The 22882-nt window shown below is 38.0% G+C and overlaps 1 protein-coding gene, 1 long non-coding RNA gene and 1 pseudogene across 7 annotated transcripts in view; 2 read left to right on the forward strand and 1 right to left on the reverse strand.

Annotated features, from left to right (window-relative positions):
- The window catches only part of LOC129439427 (uncharacterized), a 148020-nt gene that overhangs the window by 19005 nt on the left and 106133 nt on the right, over positions 1–22882 (forward strand). The window lies entirely within an intron of this gene.
- LOC141358829 (uncharacterized) lies at positions 205–7842 on the forward strand. Of its 4 annotated transcripts, none has more exons than XR_012365294.1 (8): positions 205–442; positions 524–735; positions 1252–1342; positions 1441–1491; positions 6297–6345; positions 6435–6499; positions 7166–7270; positions 7369–7842. It is a non-coding gene; the product is annotated as an uncharacterized lncRNA (long non-coding RNA). The 4 variants fall into 4 exon arrangements; XR_012365292.1 differs by having other exon boundaries at positions 524–570; positions 652–735; positions 1252–1491; XR_012365291.1 differs by having other exon boundaries at positions 1252–1491.
- LOC141358821 (NACHT, LRR and PYD domains-containing protein 3-like) lies at positions 8581–22859 on the reverse strand (annotated as a pseudogene).

Genomic DNA, 22882 nt, shown 5'->3' on the forward strand with positions numbered 1-22882 from the left:
ATTTGTCCTACACGCAATGCCTCGCAGCGCTTCTCGCCCGATGTGCCTTTCAAGGTATGTGCAAGCAAATACAAAAATTAAAAGACAGTCAATGCTCGTAAACCCTGGTTGGATAAGGGTTTAAAGTTGGATATGAAGATGAAATCTGATGCATTTAGCTTCAGTGTTAAAACTGATCAAATTCCTGTCTGTGGTTCTATAGAGTAACCCCAGGGTGCACCCTGGACGATGAGGCGGGGCGACACTTCTTGGCGGAGCGACACGTGTCGTGCCGCCCATATTTGTTCCCCCCGCCTTTGGCATTTTCTTCCGACCCAGCAGGGGGCAGTTAGCGTTGAAACGGTGGCAACTGCGGCAGCAGAGTAATAATAACCAAGTTGATTGCATGAGGTGAAAGCAAAGAGTTCTTTGGTAGAAGTGTTCAGAAAAAGTGGAAGCAACGGTAAATTAAATTTTTTATTAGTAAAATGAGATGGAAAAATGTAAAATGAACGAATTTTATTTGTTTTATTTAAAATGATAGATTTGAACTGTTGCCTAAGAATCATAAAGCACATCGCTTTCTGCATGGTAAAGTAACAGTCTAAATTATTTTATTGATAACAAGATATAGATTAGCCTACGTATCTGATATTTGTTTCTTTGTTACAGGATGTCAATGTGTATGTTGCTAATTCCTACGTGATAGTGACCTGGCTTTCACTACATTCTTGTTTTTCTGGGTTGTCTTTTTTGGTAAGTTCTGGAATGTTGTATCTTATGAATGATTGTACTATCACTGAATATAAACAACATATTTCCTAGGCTCTGATTTGGTTCTACATATTTTAGCCTAATGTCAGTTTAGCAATATCCAATACTAAACAATGTGCTGTTGAATTTTGTTAAGTTGCACAATGCTATTAATTACATAAACCATTACAGAGATGTTTGTGTAGAGCATGTGCGTTATACAGATAGACAAACAAAAGACACGAGAAATGAATTTTATTAACCCATATGAAACAAGCAGGATTCTGTACCATATATTGAAACAATCAGGTTATAGAAATGTTATCATAATGTTTTCAGAAATTACAGTGGTTCTGTTTTAAACTGTAATCACATATTTTTTGTTTATTAAAAATGTCAGTGCATGACCAGTTATGTATCAACAAACCACATATATGACACTTGAAAATTAAATATAAATGTGTTAATTGACATTAAGGACTACATCACTAAAATATTGGGTGTCATTTTTCTTTACAGAAACATTGCAAAACTCATCGACAGCAGAAATTGGACAGAGAAAACTGCCAATACATTTGAAGTGAAACATTTTATATACATGCTAACAAAAGTCTGTTTCATTACATAAATTATAACATTTACAATAATTGATGTGATGGTAATCTGTAAAGGTAAAACTATGTGCTTGTTTTCATCCAAACCTCACAGGGAATCCCGAAGCAGATGGGTGGGAACCACTTTGGGATTATTATACTAATGGTAGGTAAAATTTGAAGTTATTGTTAAAAATGGTAAGTTATATAACCTGCTAATTTTCTCGTTCTTTGTGGATTTTACACTCTGTACATGGCTTTGGGTCTGGAATTTAATTTTACAGAGGTCATGTCTGTGGTGTGATTTATATTATGTTGTAATGGGCTCTTTAAGAGAGGCATCTGGGAGGAGTTTAAGGGAACAGTTCAAGGAAATGATGTGTAACGGGATGGGGAAGGAGAAATAAAAAGTGAGCAACTGTGTTAACACGAGGTGGGCTTGCTCTCTGTTATTTACGAACACGACATGGTGTCAGAAGTGTTGTGATAGCGTTGCGACGTGAGAAGAGCAAATAGCAGTGTTGGAAACGAATGCGTGCAGCATGAGCGACGATGAAGCGGGTCCCGCGATAGCGGTGCAGCAACAAATCCAGCCGAGAGCAAATGTGCCTCCAAGCGCCACCTTCACGATTCAGCCTCCGGAGCCGTTTAATTTCGCAAAACCTCAAGAGTGGGAGAAGTGGATACGGCGGTTTGAAAGATTTCGACAGGCCAGTAATCTACATGTCAGCTCACAAGCGAATCAGGTGAACACGTTAATATACTGCATGGGAGATGAGGCAGATGATGTGTTAAGAGGACAGACTCTAACCGAAGCGCAACGGCAGGAATACGAAACTGTTAAAGAGACATTCAACAGATTTTTTGTGCCCAAAAAGAACGTAATCTACGAACGAGCTAGATTCAATCAAAGAGTGCAGCAGCCTGATGAATCGGTTGATAACTTTATAACAGCCCTGTATGCTCTTGCAGAAAACTGTAATTATGGTGCTCTTCATGATGAACTGCTCAGGGATAGACTTGTAGTTGGTCTAAGAGACAGTACGTTATCTGAGCGGATGCAGCTGGACAGAGACCTCACTCTTGAGAAAGCTATTAATATGGCACGACAGTCTGAAATTATAAAAAAAACAGCAGACTGATTTGAGAGGTGAGTCAAAAGGCGGAGTTGAAATTGATGCAGTGGCTGCAAAAATGAATAAAATTACTGCAAACCAGAGACCATTTAAATTCAAAAACTCTAGTTTTCCCAAACACGTGTCAACTTCATTTATGCACAAAAATGACAAAAGGCCCTGTCAAAGATGTGGTAAAGCACAGGGTCATGGAAAATGGCAATGCCCAGCCAAAGACGTTTTATGCCACACGTGCGGGAAAAAAGGGCACTACGGCAAAGTGTGTAAAACTGCCAAAACAGTGCATGCTATCAATGCAGAGGAGTGCAGTGCGTCATCTGAGCCCTGGTTTTTAGGCACAGTAGATACAGGTCAGGATGCTTGGGCTGTGGAGCTGTCCATTAGAGACTGTAAAGTAAAATTTAAAATCGACACAGGTGCTGATGTTACAGTCATTCCAGAGTCTACATTCAGAGATATAACAAAAGGGGCCTTTAAACTGGAAAATGCAGACAAACCATTACTGGGGCCAGGTGGCAGTCCACTGTCGGTAATCGGGATGTCGCATGAGTCCCTCAGCAAAGGTGAGCTAACAGTGCAAGAAAATGTGTATGTAGTTAAGGATCTGCACACAGCACTTCTAGGACGGCCAGCCATCGTAAAGCTTAACCTAATTGCACGGCTCAACAGTGTGGATTCTGACATGCTCAAAAGAATGTACCCAAAGTTGTGTGAGGGCCTAGGTATGGTACGCCAGCCCTACACCATTAAGCTTAAACCAGATGTGACTCCGTTCTCCCTAACAACCCCTAGGAGAGTTCCACTTCCTTTACTGGGAAAAGTTAAAAAGGAGTTAGAGCGCATGGAGCAGCTTGGAGTCATAACAAAGGTTGAGGAGCCGACGGACTGGTGCTCAGGCATGGTACCAGTGCCTAAGAAGAATGGAGCAGTACGTATCTGCGTTGACCTCACCAAACTGAATGAGGCAGTATGTAGAGAAAAGTATATTTTGCCTTCTGTAGAGCAATCTCTCGGAGTGCTTGGTGGTGCTAAAGTTTTTAGGATATTGGACACAAACATGGGGTTCTGGCAGATTCCATTGTCGAATCAATCAGCTAAATATACAACATTCATAACCCCATTTGGAAGATTTTTCTTCAATAGATTGCCGTTTGGCATTGCGTCAGCACCAGAGCATTTCCAGAGACGTATGTCAATGGTCATTGAAGGATTGCCGGGTGTTATGCCATATGGATGATGTGCTCATCTGGGGGGAGTCACAGGCTCAGCACGATGAAAGACTACACACAGTTTTAACCAGAATTGAAAAAGCTGGCATCACGCTGAATTTGGAGAAGTGTGAGTTGGGAAGGCAACAGGTCAAGTTTTTGGGTCATATAATTTCAGAGAAGGGGGTGAGACCTGATCCAGACAAGACTAAAGCGGTGCAGGAGATGAAAGAGCCATCCAACATTAGTGAAGTTCGCAGCTTCCTCGGTATGGTAAACCAACTAGGTAAATTCATACCATGTCTTGCTGAAAAGGACAGGCCGCTGAGAGACCTTCTTTCAAAAAGAAATCAATGGTGCTGGGGTAGAGCACAGCAAGAGGCCTTCAGTGCACTTAAACGGGAGCTCTCCTCCACACCCGTACTAACGTTGTACAACCCAAACAGAGAGCTCAAACTGTCTGCTGACGCATCATCATACGGCCTTGGTGCAGTTCTTCTGCAGAAGGAGGAGGAGTGTTGGAAACCAGTGGCTTATGCGTCACGTTCACTTACCCCCACGGAGCAACGGTATGCCCAGGTGGAAAAGGAGGCCTTGGGTCTGACCTGGGGATGTGAAAGGTTCAAAGACTTCCTTATTGGACATCACTTTCACCTAGAAACGGACCATAAACCTTTGGTGAGCCTTCTGGGTATCCAAGAGCTAGCAGAACTTCCTCCAAGGATTCAAAGATTCCGCATGAGATTGATGAGGTACGATTATACAATTTCATACACATCTGGCAAGACGTTGGTGACGGCTGACACATTGTCTCGTGCACCTGTAACAAGCAGCCGGGGAGAACATGATTCTGATGCTAGCTTGATGGAAGACACAAACATCTATGTAGAGACTGTTGTGGGGTGCATGCCATCCAGCCCTGCCTATATGGAAAGACTCAGAGAACAGCTGAGAATAGACCCCACTTGTTCTGAGGTGATGGAGCATTGCCAGGAAGGGTGGCCGGACCTTAGCCACTTAACAGGAGAGGTAAGGAAATTCTGGCCTGAAAGAGCAGTTCTCACAGTCCATGATGGTCTTTTATTAAAGGGCTCCAGGCTGGTTATACCCTCTGCCATGCGCAGCACAGTGCTGGAGAAATTGCATGAGGGACACCAGGGTGTTGCTAGATGTCGTCTGCGTGCTCGAGACTCAGTGTGGTGGCCGGGGTTAAGTGGACAGATAAATGTCCTTGTTAAAAACTGCACAACATGTATTAAAGAACGAGTAAACCCAGCCGAAGAGTTAATGCCCTCAGATTTTCCAACCAGGCCTTGGCTTAAGCTGGGTGCGGATTTGTTCTTCTTACATGGACACACTTATTTGTTGGTAGTGGACTATTTTTCTAGATTTGTAGAGATTGCCAAATTGAACCCTGCGAGATCTGAGGATGTTATAATTCACATGAAGTCTATGTTTTCACGGCATGGAATTCCAGAGATTCTTTTCTCTGACAACGGACCTCAATTTTCTAGTCTGACTTTTGCCAACTTCGCAGCAGAGTATGGGTTCAGTCACATCACCAGCAGCCCTAAATTTGCTCAAAGCAATGGAGAAGCGGAGCGTCATGTTCAGACAATCAAACATCTCCTCAGCAAGGCAAAAGACCCTTATTTGGCTTTGCTGGCTTATAGAACAACACCTCTGCCGAATGGATGCAGCCCTGCTCAGCTCCTCATGGGGAGACGGCTGCGAACACCTCTTCCACAGCACCACTCTCTTCTGATTCCGAGCCTTCCGGAATACCCCGCGGTAACTGCAAAAGAAAAGAGACTAAGAGAGAAGCAAGCTGCTAGGTACAACAAGTGTCATCGCGCTAGACAACTCAGTCATCTTTCCTCAGGTCAGAGGGTTTGGATCACTGATAATAAGACTGAAGGTACTGTGGTAGCTTCACATTCAGCTCCTCGTTCTTACTTAGTGGAAAGCCCTCAAGGCACTATCAGACGGAACAGACGCCATCTTGTTCCTATGCCACATAATGAATCAAGTGCTGAAAGTGTTTTAAACACTTGTGATCAATCAAAGGAGGTGGAGGACGCTGTGGAATCATCAACAACTCAAGTAGTTCAGACGCCTGGAACATACAGAACAAGGTCTGGTAGACCTGTAATACCGCCAAAGAGACTAGACCTGTGAGATACTGTGGGTCTTCACATAATGTGGTGTTGCGATAAAGTAGACAAAAGTTCAATGGTGTAAACACGAGTTCATTTATTGGTAATAGGTTAAGGGGTATGTTCAAAAATAATAATGGAGCTTATTGATAGTCATGTTATTGGCTTACTGTTCTAAATATTCTTGGAAGGGGAGATGTGGTGTGATTTATATTATGTTGTAATGGGCTCTTTAAGAGAGGCATCTGGGAGGAGTTTAAGGGAACAGTTCAAGGAAATGATGTGTAACGGGATGGGGAAGGAGAAATAAAAAGTGAGCAACTGTGTTAACACGAGGTGGGCTTGCTCTCTGTTATTTACGAACACGACAATGTCATTAAATTTCTTAAGTTATTTAAACAGACATACATGGTGATTGTGTGTGTGTGTGTATGTATATAATATTATTGTTGTTGTTGTTGTTGTTTTCAGAATGATGCCTCTGATTAGTAGGTGGTGGTGTTCTGTTCTCCTGGAAAATGTATGTAGCTATTAGAATGTTCCTACACATAAACATTACTCTGTACCATATCTACCAATATACCTACCTCTTGTCATTTGTTCTTTTAGCACTCAACCACTGAGGGGGATCTTCACTATTCAAAAGGCAATGTCTTCAGGCAGAGTCCAGTGAAGTAGGTTATTTGTGCACATACATTTATTAAGAACTAATAATAACATGTGTGTGCATGCAGAGGTATTTTTTTCTTAGTTGTTACAACTACATAGTTGTTCAGATATGAAATTGAAGGGATTAAGTACAAGTACTATATCTGTCAGCACTGCAGATCATTTAATATTATCAGTTAACATCAGCATCAAAGACATTTAATAACATTTAAGCTTAACTCAATTTCTGTTTGCTATCCAATGTGGGTTCTGTTCACCATATAAGACAAATATTTATATTCAATACAAAAGATCCCCATGTGGATCATACTGCCCGTCGTCAGACTCCTTGTAAATACCAAGCTGGATTATTACAATTAAATGCAAAATGAATGTTTGGAAATGTAAACTGAAATTTCCTACTGACACACTACAGCAAAGATAAAAATAACTGGCTTAAAACATTTATATTTCTGTGTAAAAAAAAACATGCCTAAGACTTCTGCACAGTACTGTATATATTAATATTTTATTTGTAGTATTATAAAATAATATTAATCTTTATTTAGTATGAAGTTGTGACAACAATCTTTCAGGTTTGTCTAAACTAAGGTTGTCTGTAGTCTGTGTTTATATAATGTTTAATGACTTTTATAGTCTAAATAAACATATGTTTGTTTTTGTTTCAACAGGTGACTCTGCGTATTTGACACTTTCTCTGGGATGCAGATGGTTTATGGATGTGGTCACTCAAGATGTTTTTCAGAAAGCAGTGCAACACTTTACATGGCCAGACGGTAAGATTCACCCCCCGTTCAATGAACATTCTTGAATTAAATTTTATAGTATGAGGCAGTTTAACTTTTTATTTATCTTTCCTGTATTTTGTCTTTAGACTTTAAGGTGTGGCCATCTGGAAGAATTTCAGTCCTGTCTACTGGACAGAGTTTAGATTGTGTACAGCGTCAGGGAATGCTTGCAGTGCAGAGCCCTTTTCAAGTCATACCCACCAGGGTTTAGGGGAAGAGGCCGACGTGGTGAACTTCTGGGCTTTTACTGAAATGTTTTCACAGGATTTTGCTTCCAGGACTGTTTTTTTTTGCGGATGGAAACACATTGGTGTGTTAAGCGAGAATGAACTGAGATCAACTGGTTTTGATGTATGAATTAATAATTTAAAGTTAAACTTTGCAGTGTATAGTGTTCTAATAAAAAAAGCTATGGCAAACACGTGCATGAAAACAAGGTTTCAGTCATTTACATCAGTCTATTGTTCTTTAGGGTTTCTCATATTCCATGTAAACATAATTTGCTATGTATTAAGCAGGCATGAAGTCCATCTAATTAATAAATTCTTAATTTATATGTGACAATTTTTTGTAATAGGCCTATTTAAATTACCAATGATTTTAGAAAGAAAGTGTTTAAAGAGGTTATTAAATGTATTTTTTTTTAAGTTTTTTATATAGAAATGGGAGACTACATTTAGGATTAATAAGGTTTTCAGTAATGCAGTTCAGAAATCAAATAGGACCTAGTTACTTCCTTGCGAAAAGTAATTTTTATTGGTAAGATTGACCATTTTAAAAAGTAAGGTTTAATTGTTGTAAAAGTATACATATAATGTGTGTGTTTGAATATATTAATCAAGGTACATCTACATAACCATGCTTCGCATTATATTGTCGTTTCACTTACAAAAACCAGCGAGTAATGTCGAGGGAACCTTAGTGTACTGAGGGTGTCAGCATTTGAGGGATTAAATTAAACCATTTATTTCTATTCTGTTCGTCGTAATCCTCAATTCTTTGTATATCTGTTTTCATGAAATTTTGTGGAATTGAAACGATAAACGCAAAAACACAATTTATATTCGCTTTTTAATATATATTAAAAGTGTATTCGTCTCATGATTCGTCTGAACGGCTACTTCCGCATTCCAAGCCTGCTCAAAGCGTCATAATTCTCTACACCATCTCTACACCAATAAGCTCATCTTAATCATAGACCAATAACCGTCGAGCTGGGCGGGGCGACACGTGTCGGTCCATCCCAACGTGTCGATCCGCCCCATCGTCCAGGGTGCACTTTGGGGTACTTGCTGAGTGCTGGCCCTAACATTTGAAGTGCCTAAATAAACCACATTTTAAAAAAAGTTGAATGTTGTTTTCTATATTTAATAAAAAAAAAATAAAGATGGCACTAAACAGTTAATTTGCTAAACTCAAACCCAAGTTGTGTGGGAAAGCCAACCAGCTTACATGCAAGAATCATATAAAACAAAAAGCATGAAATGGTTTAAAATATCTTTAAATACTGTATGGGTTACAGAAGATATGTCTTATATATATTACATTTAAATAATTTTACACAGTATCATATATTACATTGGTTTTTGGAATGGGTCTTAGTGATAGACACAATGAACCATTTTCCCTTCACACATCACAAAACTATACATACTTATTTTGTACAAAACTAAATTTATAAAAATCTGGACTGTAGCATAGACATTATATACATTGTTCTAAACAACTGGTTAACAAGCACTAACCTGTCATGACTACAGTGCATTCATAGCTACACCATAGTAGGCTTCCTGGTTGATTCTGATACAGACTGAAGAGCAACTGAGGAGCCAGAATAAAGAGCAAATCCTGCACAGAGAGGTTCAGTGAATGTGGAGTAAAATGTGTGTAAATGTGTCACGAGTCTGTTTGTGTCAGAGACGCTGTAGAAAGACAAAGCGCCAGCCGGCCAATCCAGATACACACCAACTCTTTTAGAACGTGATGCGGATGAAGGAGGACGAATTTTAATTCCTTCATTATTGTGCAAAACTTCAAAGGCAGTATCAGAGCACATAAGTCTCCAGGATTTTTCATTGGATCCAAACTCACATTGTTTACTCTCTCCTTTCCTCCCGATTCCTTTATATGACACTGAAACATAGGCGCCCCTCCTACCATTCCATTCGATCTCCCATGAACAACATTTAGAGAGACTTTCTCTGCACAGAACCTGAGGAAAGCACTCAAATCTCTCTGGATGATCTGGACGGGACTGCTCCTCTTCTGTGTGTGTCACCTTGGTGTCTTCCTCAGACAGAGCGAGATGTCTGTGTGCGGTGTCGGGGTCAAGTGTGAGCTTGCAGGTACCTGTACACAGCAATAAAGATTAGAGAAGAGATTGATAATTGAATAAAACATGAATGCGTGTCTTAATATTAGGGAGTTTGTAGATCAGTGTTGGCCACCGGGGACCAGTTGGTGGTCGGGTGTAGGTGGTAAAACTCACATTTTCGTAATCCTGCAATAGTCCTGAACCTCCCCTCATGTTCCACACTGTAGAAAAAAAAGACAATTTTATGTTTTGCCCATTTACAACATTTTACATACACAGCAGGAATGACTACAAACCACTACCAAAGAAATAGAGTGACATACAGTACACACTCCTACACTCTTATATAACATAAAAATAGGTTTATTGTACGCAGGATTGTATGTCTATGCATGTAGAGATTTAGAGAAAATGAAACCATTGAAGCCAACCCAAAACTGGCAAAACCAAAATCATGGGTTTGAGTCCCAGGAAATGCATTAACTGGTGCGTACTTTACTTTTAAAACAAGTTGCTTGTTTGAAATGTTTTGATGTGACTCCCGGGCTACAGAAGCACAATTTCATAAAACATAATAATTAACCTTTTGAAAATTTCAAAAATAAACTAAGAAATAAAGTAGTTTTTTAATATAAAAAACATGTGACGTTCTACGGAGTTATATGGTAACATTATATACAAGGTATATTATGATCACTTTCCTTATGCATGAATATTTTTCATATTGCATGATACATATGGATATTTGAAGAGTTTGTTCCAAAACATGATAATTGCCTTTTTTTATAGTTACCATCAAAATCAGTATTGTATCTGGTTAGTATTAAAAAGTCAATTCTTAATTTTATGCAAAATCCAATATCCGCGGTGTTATTCCTTCTTTTTATCCCAAAGCGCAATAAAAGCCAGTCCTCCTACTCTGCAGAATGCAATAAATCCGCTCAACAAATCACAGTGCACCATTCAACGCACTGTAAACAAAAATGGTGGCGCGTTGAATACACACAGAATCCTAGTTTTCCTCATCTACTTTGTACTTCGATAAACAAACAAAAACAAAATAATACTTTGATGGCATTGATAAACCTGTGGTGGTTTTCTGTGGTGGGGAAGAAACGTAAGCCATCAAAATCAAATAATTACGTGAGAGGCACTCAGGCGAAGAAAAAATGCCGGCTGTTGCTTGTTCTCACACAACAGCATCAAGGTTCTGTCATGTTAACACATTGACCCCAGGGGATCTTATGAAAAACTTCCCATTATTTTACGCGAAGTCAATGAAAATCGATCAGGACCAAAACATTTTACAGCTGATCGCTGTCAAAAAAGTTCAGCGACGCCGTCCCAAGTTTAACTGCAGCAATGACAGTGTTCTTAGTGTAAGAGTTAAAAGTATAAGAGTTAAAAGTGAAAAAGTTCAAAGTATAGCACATTATATTAAAATATTAATGCTGATGTTATATTTGAATATCTGAATGTTAATTCTGATGTTATATTTGAATATCTCAATGTTAATTTAGCAGTATATACTTGTGTTAAAGTGGATGTTGTTGTGAGGACTTTTATTATGAGGAGGGGAAGTCGGAAGAAGAGAAAATAAACAGGCGGTAAAGAAGCACTCGTCCGTGTCCGAGGGTTTTATTTATATATTCATAAAGTTATATTTAGTTTTAAGCCCCGAGAACTCCCACAAGCAACTATTACATTAATATGACAATGTAAGTGTTTTGATTAATGCCATTTAATGCAAATTTTTTTAATAAGTGCATATCACTAGTCAACTAAATGAATATAACATGGCAAAGACGAATGCATATTTATATACTGATTTAATAAATTTATAGCATTTTGAAAAAAAAATTGTCATGGATTTATTGCATTTTGCAGAAAAAATAATCAGTTTTTATAATAAATCTTTAAAAATCAAATTATGGATTTGAATTTTTAATGTTATTATAACCTAAAGATGCTATTTGAAAGTTTGTAACAGAAAAGAGTGGTTTTCATCTTGTCACTTTCTTGATATAGAAAATACGTTTTTACTGAAATTAGTCCAAATGTATTTATTGCGTTTTGAAACCAAACTCTTCATTTGTAGCCAAGCAGAGTGCGTGCACAATTAAATAAAAACACAAGACTGGATAAATCAATAAACAAACACACGATTGGATATATCCTGGTCAACATACTTAAGTTTCTCCAGTTTGCAGGTTGGATCCTTTAGTCTCTCAGCCAGCAACTTTCCACCAAACTCTCGTGGGCCATTACAGCTCAGGTCCAGCTCTCTCAAATGTGAGGGGTTTAACATCAGAGCCGATGCCAGAAAAGAACAGCTGCTCTCTGTGAGAAGACACCCGTACAGTCTGCACAGACAGACGTTAACAATAAGATTACTCTGTCATCAGAAGTTCAGAAATTTTGTAGCTTTCTTCTACTAGGATGTATCAAAAAGTCATGTCAAAAAAATCCAATTTGAAGGAGGGTCACAAACCCTCTAGGGAGCAGAGGATCATAGCACCATGCTTAAAACATCTGCAACCACATCGCACCGCCCTGCCAATGTTTAAAGGGGACAGAGAATGGAAAACCATTTTTACCTTGTCTTTGTTGAATAATGGTAGTCTACCCACATTCACAAACATACAAAAAGTGCTAAACATGCTAAACATCTCAGTCTCATAGAAATTCCTCTTTTGGAAAGTCAGCCAGAAAACAGCCCAATCTGAAAAACTGATGCTTATGACATCACAGGCATCTAACTGCCCTTTCACTTTAAAATAATTGGCTAAATTTTTTTGAGTGGCAGCAAAGTCAGCCAATCAGTAATGAGATTGCAAGTTAAGCCAGTAGGGGGAGCCAAATAGGTGCAAAACCACTTGTTTAAAATCCCCCACCCTAATAGAGCTATCTGAGAGAGGTTTTTAGGAAGCTTCTTAGGCGTTACAGACCCAAACAAAATATTTTTTGTCTACATGTCACATCACAGAACAAGGATAAATACGTTCAATCATTCTATGTCACCTTTAAGCATTCTGCTGGTGGGTTTTGTACAAGAAAGGGCCATACACATTCTCTTCAAAATAAAGAAACATTTTAGTTGCATGCTTGTTTTGTACAGTTAAATGTACAGTTTATAAAATAAAAAACACATTAATTATAGACACCTGCCATTTTTCAAGTGATAGGTTGCAAGAGGCAGTCTGTTGCAGAGATTTTATCATGGTTGACAACACCCTTCAATTATTCCTAACCATTTTAAGCTAAGTATCAGAGCAGAAGATGCATTCAGCATGCAACGTCTTTAAAAAGTAAGACTAAATGAAACTCAATGTTTATAGGCACCTTAATTTCTCCAGTTTACAGTTCGAACTCTGTAGTCCCTCAGAAAGCAGCTGCACCCCTGAATCCTGTAGGTCATTCTTGTTCAGGTTCAACTCTTTCAAAAGTGAGTCTGCTGATTGTAAAAGTGATGCCAACGGTTCACAGGACTGTCCAGTAAGATTACAGATGGCCATTCTGTAAAAAAAACATAAGTCAACAGAAATTTAAGAATATTATTTAGAAAGCAGGAAAATTTGCATTGGACTCCTTAAAGAATAGTTCACCCATGTTTTACTTATCCTTAAGCCATCCTAGATGTATCTTTTAGCTTAATACAGTCAACAACATCCTGAGAAAGTCATCTGCATTTGGTACTAAAGTTAACGTGTCATTCTAAATACATCAAGACTTTGATCCCATTTGTTTTTACTTTGCCCTTCTATAGTGTAAGTAGACAGTCTTGCTATGCTGCATTACGCTGATAAAATCATGACAGAAAAATATTATATTCCAGCAACCAATTGTATGTTTAAAAGATGTTTAATAACCATCCTGACACAGCCCAGACGTCTAGGTTAAAACAAGACAAAATCTGAGCAGTCAGTGAAAATGTTGTCTGTTCAAACATAAATTCTACAAATGGGTCAGTGACAAAAACAGTTTGGAAAGATGAGAAATTCAAAAATCTTTTAAAAAAATTTGTTTTAAAAGCATGCATCATGTTTATTTCAATGCACATAGTGTATTTATGTTAAATTTATGCAATAAAAATTACATTTGCACCATTTTAATGAAAGACTGAATGGACCTGAAAATGTCAAATGGTGTTAACGCCAATTGCGCCAAAGAATGAGAAACATTAAATATTTTATCCACCTTGGTGGCATGTAAGCGTAATCATCAAAAAAAATCATTTTTAAAATATCATTTTATTAGTTAATTCTAAATGTAAATTTTAATGCGTTTTTGTAATATTTTTCCTGACATATGCAGGGAACAGCTTTGTTTTCTAAATGATCTTTGACAAATCATGTAAAAATGTATGTAAAAAAATCATATTACCTTGAACTAGATGATTATATTTTATTCCTCATTTTTTATGAATATATTCATATTTTCATTTAAAAAATACTAGTAACACCAATCGACACAGACCAATTACATTTTTGCAATTATTCCCCAAATATTCTTTCAAAATGAACCAGAGAAAAACTTTTTGGTTCTCAAAAATGAGTATGTATGCAAGTAATCTGCAAATTTATTTTGAAATTTGAACCCTTTTACATTTAATTGAACCATACGGACACAAAATAATTAACGTCACGTCATTGACCCAAATATGTAAATAAAACCTATCACCTTGTAATCACTGTTGACTTGACATGTTGGCTTACATGATGGAATTGTAACCAAATTGAAGTTTATTTTGGCTAGAAGTGGGTTACTCATAGCCTGCACCGGATCTATAGTTAACATAGATGGTGAAATGATGGCTTTTGCTTTCTGGGATAGTACATCCCTACTGAAAAATCCAGCTAAGACCAGCATAAGCTGGTGAGCTGGTTTTAGCTGGTCTCCAGCATGGTTTTAGCTGGTTTTGCTGGTGTAGGAAGCTGGTTTTGCTGGTGTAGCAAGCTGGTCTAGCTGTGTTTTGGTCACTTTTTAAGCTGGTCTAGCTGGACTTAGGTGGTCAGGCCGGAAGACCAGCTGGCCCACCAGCATGACCAGCTTTGTCAGGCTGGGAGGACCAGCGTAAACCATCTTAAACCATTATGTTTATGCTGGTCTTAGCTGGATTTTTCAGTAGGGATGCTGAATATAATTATATTTCAACAGAAATACCCTAAAACACAAACCTCAGTATCTCAAGTTTACAGTGAGGACTCTTCAGTCCAGCAGAGAGGAGCTTCACTCCTGAATCCTGCAGATCATTGTTACTCAGGTCCAGCTCTTTCAGGTGACAGTTTTTTGCTTGTAGAACTGATGCCACAGTTTCACAGGACTCATCCGTGAGATTACAGCTTGCCAATCTTAACAGAATACAGTAAATGTATTCATTTCTTTTTACAATGAAGTGATGATAGTAATAAAGACATGATGCAAACCTTAAAACACAAGGAACCTTGAAAGTACTAAAGCCTACACTGCCCTACAAAAGGCAAAGCACAGTAACTACATATTGGTTAAAATTTAGTTAAAGCTCACACAGCACTGTTTATGCTCATCTCATGTTAATCTTGAGTACCTATAGAGTAGTATTACATCTTTTTGTCTCCAAAGAGTCTTTAGTTTTCAAAAAAACATTATCCCATTATAATTTACTACATGTTCGGGTTGTTTACATTATATGCACTAACGTCCCGATTGCCAACAGTACAGATATTTGATGCAGATATTTGATGCAGTCCTTACCGCTTGTGACTCATGACCTAGTTGGAACACCCTCATTTTAACAAAATCCAGCATTAAACAAAAACACGTGCAAAAAGGGTAAGTGCCCATAAAAGGATTATGGGGTCAATGTAATACGTAACATGTACCCATGTTCGACAAAAGCTTTCCGAAACTTGTAGGAAAAAGGAGGTGTGAGTTTGGTCCAGAAATAATCTGCTTTTTTGACATTTGTTTAGCATGAGGATTACAGTACAATTCTTTAACTGAAATAGTATTAACACCCCCCCCCCCCCCCCACACACACAAGGCTTGAAATGGGTTTGTGATGTTTTTTTTGTCCCATTTCAGAGACACGACTGTGCCAAAATTGCAATAAAAGTTTTGACTGGCTGGTGTAAAAACTTTTAGGGCAACGTTTCAGTGCTTACTTAGTTACTGCACTTTGTCTTTTTAGGGCCGTACAGTACAAACCTATTTTTACCAAACAAACATATGCTTGACCATATTCATAAACTACAAAGTATATTTATAGAAAATCATATCATATCATAAGATCCCAGATAGGGATGTCAATTTATGCAATTTTCCATATTCGACGATTGTTTAAATTAAAGATCAATCAATCGAATAAAATCGTTAACAGTAATAGTGCAATAAGCCTTTACTGCATATAGCAAAAATGTGCGTAAAAACAACAGGTGTGTGTTTTGCATCAAGCATCGTTGTGATCTTGGCTAGTTTAACTTAACGTGCTCGCTTCATTTTTTTCTCAGGCTGTATGTGTTTTGCGCAGGCACCACACACATGTGCATGACCTTGCGTATTCGACAATCGTTACGTTTTATCGATTAAATTCTTATCAACAATTAATCGATTAATTGTTAACATCCCTAATCCAAGAATATATTAGAGTAACAATAAAAGGGATCCGAGACACAAACCTTAGTATCTCAAGTTTATAGTGTGAACTCTTGAGTCCAGCAGATAGCACTTTCACTCCTGAATCCTGCAGCTCATTGTTACTCAGGTCCAGCTCTGTCATGTTGTTTAATGATGGTAAAACTCTTGCCAGAGTATCACAGGACTGATCACTGATCTTGCAGCCAGCCAATCTAATAAAATACATGCATACAATAATCTCTTCCTATACAGCAACTACCTTTTGAAAACTACTAATGTTGTTTTTCACATTGCTTTAAAGCAACACTATGTAGTTTCCATGTAAAAATGACTTACAGCTCCCCCATGTGGTTGAAAAGCGCAACAGTGCCTGGTACCAGACACTCTTCTGCAGGCAGGGGGAGGGGCGGGGCTGTGTGCTCTACCCTCCACCACCACTTTCAGAGGGTGCTTGTAGCAGCTAGGAGGCTGCTCAGGTTGCAACAACAGTACAATTTGTCCAGTTAAAAGTTGTTCTATCACTGAAATAATTTTAGAGACATTATTTAAAGGTAAAAAAAACTACATAGTGTTGCTTTAAAAAGTTTCCAAGTAATGCACATAATTTGTTATGCAAAAATAGACTGTGATGGTATCTATAGCTGACCTCAGTATCTCCAGTTTACAGTGGGGACTCTTCAGTCCTGCAGACAGCATCTTCATTCCTGAATCCTGAAGATTGTTGTAACTCAGGTCCAGCTCTTTCATGCATGAATGTGCTGTTAGCAGAGCAGATGCCACACTTTCACAGGACTGCATGGTGAGCTTACAGCATTTCAATCTATATAGAAAGAATGGCTAAATGAGAAAATCCTTGCAAATGTTTTATTTTCTCTTCACTTTAAAGAACTAAACTACTCGATTTATAAAACATATTTTGCATTCATGTTTTATTGTAAAACATATGAAGAGATCAAATGCAATACCTCAGAAGTTTTATTTTAGTTAGAATTAAGTGGATTTGAAAGTATTTGATGACTGTATAATAAATGCAGAGATCATTCGGTATAATATCACAATCTAATTTTTGATGGAGGCTGCGTTTAGAGGCTTTTGCATCTGAGCTCCTCATATGGAGAGACAGTACAAACAATTGTTTGCCAATATGAGCAATAACATGTAACTGACCTCAGTATCTCCAGTTTACATTGTGGATTATTCAGTCCAGCAGACAGCATCTTCACTCCTGAATCCTGGAGATCATTGTTACTCATGTCCAGGTCTCTCACAGGGGAGTTTTCTGACTGAAGCGCCGAAGCCACAGTTTCACATGCCTGCTCAGTGAGATTAAAGCCTGCCAATCTAAAAATAGTACAATATCAAGTTATTTAAATAGAAGCATTGGTTGCTTCTATTACATTTAGACAACATTTATATAACATTTATGCATTTACATTTATGCATTTTGCAGATGCTTTTCTCCAAAGTGATTTACAGTGCATTACAAGGTATACATTTTATCAACATGTGCTCCCAGGGTTTGACCCGTATGACCTTTTACGCTGTTAACCTAACGCTGTTGATCTTGTGCAGAGTCAGACTGACCACAAGTAGTGCATAAGTTAACCTCATGAAATATTTTAAATGTGAAAGTAAGAATTTGATCGATGGAAAGAACTAAACAAGTATAGTTATTTTTTTGCTACAAAATAAACCAATTTAAAGCCATTTGTTTGTTGTTGCTTTTGTTTTAATGGTTAAGTGGTCTTATTTCAACATGCAGTTTGTAAAAAGAGATTTTGCTTGGGAACTAATGTGGTCAGAACTAAAGTTTAAGTGACTGCGTTTTCTGGAATTCTCTCAAACAAAAGACTTCTACATTCTGATTGGTCGCCGCCAAACAGCGCCATAGCTCACTACCATATCATTGCCACCAGCTCATATTAGGTACGTTTACATTGATCTGAGTTTTTGGTTTGGATTTTATAAAATGTACTTGTAAATGAACATTTTAACTCTTTCCCCGCCATTGAGGAATTATCTCGTCAATTAAGAGAAAATGCTTCCCTGCCAATGACGAGAATTTCCGGATTTCTGCAATACCGCTATTATCCACCAGGTGGCCACTTCCGCAACTTTTACAATCCGGAAGTAACGCTTTATATGAAAGAGAAATAACTCTGTTTATGTTTAAGGATTGCTCTGCATCTGATCTCTATCAAAAGTCCTTCGCAAAAATGTAATTTTTTTGTTTTTGAAGAAACCTACCCGTATTTGAGAGGTGATAAAAAGAGAACTAATGAAGGTAGGATGAAACTTTTTTTGATGTTTGAAAGCAGAGGTCTGTTCTTTCATTTGGTATATTGTATGTTTATATACCGGTATTCAAAGAACAACATTTTCTGGAAGGCTTTAAACTTTTGTGAAAATCACGAAAAATGGTGATGCTGGCTGGCAACTTTTTTTTAAAACGCTGGCGGGAAAGAGTTAATCAGACTGCAATGTTAAGGATCCATGTAACCTGCAATTGACAAAATTTTGTGAATGTAAACATAGCCATTAAAAATGAATGACTTCCTTCCAGTGTTGATGCTCTCGCAGGCGGAAATGCCTACACCCTGTTAGAACTGACTTTTGCTTTAGGGCTGTTGTACAAGTTAGCTCTGGAGTACTGTAGGTTCTTTAGATCAGTGTTGGTTTGTGGGTTCATTAAAGCACAAAATCACAAAAAACAGATGTAAAAAGGTTTTAGTTGTGTCACAAACCCTTCAAACACAAAAAACCCTCCTTTGTAACCTTATTGTCTTAAGTTCAAAAGCTTTATCTATACTTACAGTGCTCTTCGGCAGTTCCTCACAGCTGGTATCAGTCTCCTTTGAGCCTCCATGGATGTTGTTTTGTAGTTCTTGAGGTTTAACTCTTCCAGGACATCTTCTGACATTAGGATCATATCAGCCAAAGCTGAACAATGTGCAGAAGAAAGATATCTCACTCTCCCTTCAGATTTGAAACTCTCTTGAATCTCTTCAAGAATAGAGCTGTCCTTCATTTCAAACAAGCAGTGTGAGAGATTAATCCATCGTTCAGGCTTAACGTCGTGTTTTTGACCTTGTCTGAGGTTTTTGATCACTTTCTTAAAGCTTTCTGGGTTGTTCTCCACGTGTGTCAGCACACCTTGGAGAAGCTTCTGATTTGACTCGAGGGAGATGCCATGAAGAAATCGAAGAAAAAGATCCAGATGTCCATTTTTACTCTTCAGGGCTTCATTTGTCACACCCTTCAGAAACACATCGAGGGGAACGTCACCAGACTGGAAACTGATCTTTCCTCTTCCTTTCTTTTTCTGAAACATTTTTAGAGCATCTGTGTTCTTCCGTGAATAGTTGGAAAATGCATAAACTGCTGCGAAAAACTCTTGAAAGCTCAAATGCACAAAGCAGTAGACCGTCCTCGAATAGATCACTGATTCCTCCCTAAAAATCTCAGTGCAGATCCCAGAATACACTGAAGCCTCCTTGACATCTATGCCAATCGCTCGAAGATCCTCATCATAAAATAGGACGTTACCACTTAATAGAGCTTTGAAAGCCAGTTCAGCAAGTTTTAAAATCACATTGCTATTTGACTCCAATAGCAATTTTGTATCTTTCCCATTTTTCAGATCACTCTTATCATATTTTTGTCTTTTCAAACTGATCTGAATGATCAGGAATGTATGTACATTTCGGTAAGAGTTTTGGGGATTGTTGCACTGTGATCTTCTTGCAGGATGTTTTGAAGCACGGTGCTTGTGATCCAGCAGAAAACCGGTATGTGACACATGATGTAAAGGCTTTTCGTTTTCTTTATGTGTGAGATGATTATGGTGGCTTGATCCTGATCTGTAATTCTCTTCCTGAAATATTCCTCCTTCTGAGGGTCGTTGAATCCCTGAACTTCTGTCACACGACTGACGTACAGTGAGGGGATCTGACTGGCAGCGGCCGGTCTAGATGTTATCCAGATCCGAGCAGAAGGCAGCAGCTCTCCTTGGATGACGTTAGACATTAATGTGCAAATGGATGACGTTGTAGACACATCAGAGACTTTTTCTGTGTCTGAAAAATTCCATGTAATTCGGCTTTCATCCAGACCATCAAAGATGAACAAGACCGAGCACAGACCATACATATTTGAATCTAACTCATGAAGTTCAGGGTGGAAGTCAAGCAAAAGTCTATGAAGGCTGTATTGGATATCTTTAACAAAATTTAGCTCTCGAAATGGGAGAACAAATAGAAAATCGACATCTTGATTAGCTTTTCCTTCAGCCCAGTCCAGAATGAACTTCTGCACAGAGACGGTTTTTCCAATTCCAGCAATGCCTTTGGTAAGCACAGTCTTTATTTTCCTGTCTTCATCTTTTATCTTTCTCTCACAGCTCGGTTCAGATATGGGTTGAAAGATGTCATTGCAGTTGATTGCAGTGCCTTGTAAGCGTTCGGTTCTGGCTTTCTCTATTTGCACAACCTCATGTTCTTCATTTACCCCTTCATTCTCTCCCTCGACTATATACAGCTCGGTGTAAATCCTGTTCAGGAGGGTTTTATTCTGTTGTAAATGTATTCCTTCAAATAAGTTCTCATACTTGTTCTTCATGCTGATTTTATGAATATCTTTGATTCTTTGTAGGATGTCATCTGCTGGTTTATAAAGTTCTTTAGTCACCTGCTCTATTAAATGTTCCTGAGTGCCAAAGCAGACCTCACCGATCCTGCCAGCAGTTACATTATGACAGTGAGTAACACAAGCAGGACTGAAATGGCCCATATTTTTATCTGGATGTAGAACAGGATGTATACTAGATGTGTTTCGGTGCTGAGGACAATCAGAGACCCCGGATCGATTTACTAAATGATCCTTGACTACCTGTTTCTTGTTGCCACTGTGGAAAAAAGCAATATGTAATTGTCTAAAAAGCTCATGTTTGACATCTCTTTATACGATATACTATATAATATGTACTGAAACCTCAATTGTAGTTTATGTACTGTATAGATAAACTGCCCAAACTTTGTTAAGATCTACCAGTAAAGTAGCAGCAGTTCAACTATTGTTACATCTGCTATTATAAAAATGAATCTTAAAATATAAGTGTTGGCATTCATTGTAACTTTGAGGTTTTAAAAACTCTATTTAAATGATGCAAATTCAATTAAAGTCCAAAGACGATAATATATCTGTAAACAGTATTTTATTCTGCAGGGGTCTTTTAAGTTGAGACTCAAAACTCACTTCTTTTCAACTTGATGTGTCATTGTCTTAAATATCAGATATAATTGTATCAGCAGGTGTATTAATGCACTCACCTGGGGTGTGAGGATTCGGTTTTAACACTGAATTTAAGAGGTTCAACCATGGATCTGTCACTCTTTAATGACACACAGCTTGGTTGTGAAGATGCTGCACTGTATACCTCTCTCTCTAAAATACTGGAAAAAAACATATAAATAAACAAATACATATATTCATACCATTTCCATAAAGTCCTAAGACACACATCTTATATTATAATTATATATTCTTATGGACGGTGCATTCCTTCGCGGCCCCCCCAAAGAAAATGTATGACAAAAAACTGTTCTAAAATGTAACATTTTAATTAAACAAAACATTTAGTTATACAAAGTAGTGCTGTTGGTTAGTAGCCTTATTTTTTTAGGTTTAATTACACAGAATTCATGATAAATGAATGTATTTTATAAAATGTCATAAAACTGGGGGCCCCTTGGCACCATCTTGCGGCCCCCAGTTTGAGAACCACTGTATTAATGTACTCACGTGGGGTGTGAGGATTCTGTTTTAACATTGAATTTAAGAGGTTCAACCATGGATCTGTCGCTCTTTAATGACACACAGCTTGGTTCTGGAGATGCTGCATTGTCTACCTCTCTCTCTAAAATACTGGAAAAAAAACAAATAAATAAACGAATACATATATTCAATACCATTTCTGTAAAGTCCTAAGACACCCATCTATATTGTAATCATATATTCCCATAATCAGCAGGTTTATTAATTTACTCACGTGGGGTGTGAGGATTCTGCTTTAACACTGAATTTAAGAGGTTCAACCATGGATCTGTCGCTCTTTAATGACACACAGCTTGGTTGTGAAGATGCTGCACGGTCTACCTCTCTCTCTAAAATACTGGAAAAAACAAATAAATAAACAAATACATATATTCAATACCATTTCTGTAAAGTCCTAAGACACCCATCTATATTATAATTATATATTTCAATATTAGGCAGGCGTATTAATGTACTCACCTGGGGTGTAAGCATTCGGTTTTAACACTGAATTTGAGAGGTTCAACCATGGATCTGTCACTCTTTAATGACACACAGCTGGGTTCTGGAGATGCTGCACTGTCTACCTCTCTCTCTAAAATACTGGGGAAAAAAACAAATACATATATTCAATGCAATTTCTGTAAAGTCCTAAGACACCCATCTATATTGTAATCATATATTCCCATAATCAGCACATCTATTAATTTACTCACCTGGGGTGTGAGGATTCTGCTTTAACACTGAATTTAAGAGGTTCAACCATGGATCTGTCGCTCTTTAATGACACACAGCTTGGTTGTGGAGATGCTGCACTGTCTACCTCTTTCTCTAAAATACTGGAAAAAATAAATAAATAA

The sequence above is a fragment of the Misgurnus anguillicaudatus genome, chromosome 22 (assembly GCF_027580225.2).
Source record: "Misgurnus anguillicaudatus chromosome 22, ASM2758022v2, whole genome shotgun sequence".
In the NCBI taxonomy this organism is placed as follows: Eukaryota; Metazoa; Chordata; class Actinopteri; order Cypriniformes; family Cobitidae; genus Misgurnus; species Misgurnus anguillicaudatus.